The sequence below is a fragment of the Chelonoidis abingdonii genome, chromosome 22 (genome assembly GCF_003597395.2).
Source record: "Chelonoidis abingdonii isolate Lonesome George chromosome 22, CheloAbing_2.0, whole genome shotgun sequence".
NCBI classification, from domain to species: Eukaryota; Metazoa; Chordata; order Testudines; family Testudinidae; genus Chelonoidis; species Chelonoidis abingdonii.
The window spans coordinates 32,941,635-32,943,521 of NC_133790.1; positions in this window are offsets into that span (position 1 = coordinate 32,941,635).

A 1,887-nucleotide genomic window follows, 5' to 3' on the forward strand; every position below is an offset into this window, starting at 1 on the left:
AGCGCTGGCTGTTGGGAGTCTGAAAGGACAGGAAACAGGAAGGAGGGGGGAGGCGTTGAGGAGGCAGAGTGAGAGTTACAGAGGGTGCAGCAGCAGCTTGGTAAAGAGATTTCCACTCTAAAAATAAAGTCCTGTTGAAGTTTGTTAATACCTTGCCTGGTTGATACAACATTTGGGTGACGAGGGTGGGATCTTCTGCCTCTGAACCCACCTGCACCCTTTCTGCAAAGCCCAGGTGAGCCTCCAATCGCTTTTACTGCCTGGTTGATACAACAGTAACCATCTCTTGTTTGCACTGTAGTGTCCAGAAAGTGGATCTCTTGTGTGGACTGGTCCAGACTGAGATTGATGGTGGAGTGGAAATTGTTGAAATCCAGGTGGAATTCTTCAAGGGTCTCCTTCTTGTGGGTCCATATGATGAAGATGTCATCAATGTAGCGCAAGTAGAGTACGGGCATAAGGGGATGAGAGCTGAGAAAGCATTGTTCTAAGTCAGCCACAAAAATGTTGGCATACTGTGGGGCCATGTGTGGACCCATAGCAGTGCCGCTGACTTGAAGGTATAAATTGTCCCCAAATCTGAAATGGTTGTGTGTGAGGACAAAGTTACAAAGCTCAGCCAGCAGGTGTGCCATGGCTTCATCAGGGATACTGTTCCTGACAGCTTGTAGTCCATCCCCGTGTGGAATATTGGTGTAAAGAGCTTCTACATCTATTCTGGCCAGGATGGTGTTTTCAGGAAGATCACCACTGCATTGTAGTTTCCTCAGGAAGTCGATGGTGTCTCAAAGATCGCTAGGAGTTCTGGTAGCCTAGGGTCTGAGGAGAGAGTCCAAATAGCCAGATAATCCTGCTGTAAGAGTGCCAGTGCCTGAGATGGTGGGGCGTCCAGGATTTCCAGGTTTATGGATCTTGGGTAGCAGATAGAGTACCACTGATTGGGGCTCTGGGGGTGTGTCTATGTAGATTTGTTCCCGTGCTGTAGCAGGGAGTTTGTCGAGCAGACGGTGTAGTTTCTTTTGAAACTCTTCAGTGGGTTCAGAGGATAGTGGCCTGTAGAATGTGGTGTTGGAGAGTTGTCTGGCAGCCTCTGTTCATAATGAATCCAACCTGTTCATGATGAATACAGCACTTCCTTTGTCAGCCCCTTTGATTAAAATGTCAGAGTTGTTTCTGAGGCTGTGGATGGCGTTGCGTTCTGTACAGCTGAGGTTATGGGGCAAGTGATGCTGTTTGTTCACAATTTTAGTCTGTGCATGTCTGTAGAAGAACTCTGTGTAGAAGTCCAGTCTGTCATTTCGACCATCAGGAGGAGTCCACACAGAATTCTTCTTCTTGTACTGTTGGTAGGAGGGTTCCTGTGGATCAGTGCACTGTTGAGTGCTGTGTTGAAAATATTCCTTGAGTCAGAGACCACGAAAGTAGCTTCCAGATCACCGCAGAACTGTATTGTAGCTCTGCAGTTTCTCTTTGCAGTCTGTTTTTGAAGTTTTTTTTGTTGAAGAAAGGCTACTTTTAAATCTGTTCTTGAATGTCCAGGGAGACTGAAGTGTTCTCTTACTGGCTTTTATATGTTACCATTCCTGATGTCTGATTTGTGTCCATTTATTCTTTTATGTACAATTCATTTGCAAACTTAACACCATTCATTTGGGCTTGAATAGGGACTGGGAGTGGCTGGCACACTACAAAAGCAAGTTCCCCTCTCTTGGTACTGACACCTCCTCATCAATTATTGGGAGCAGACCACATCCACCTTGACTGAAGTGGCCTTGTCAACACTGGTTCTCCACTTGCAAGGTAACTCCCTTCTCTTCCTGTGCCTGTATATTTATGCCTGTATTTGTAATTTTCACTCCCTGCACCAGAGAGTGTCCAGCCCTTTGT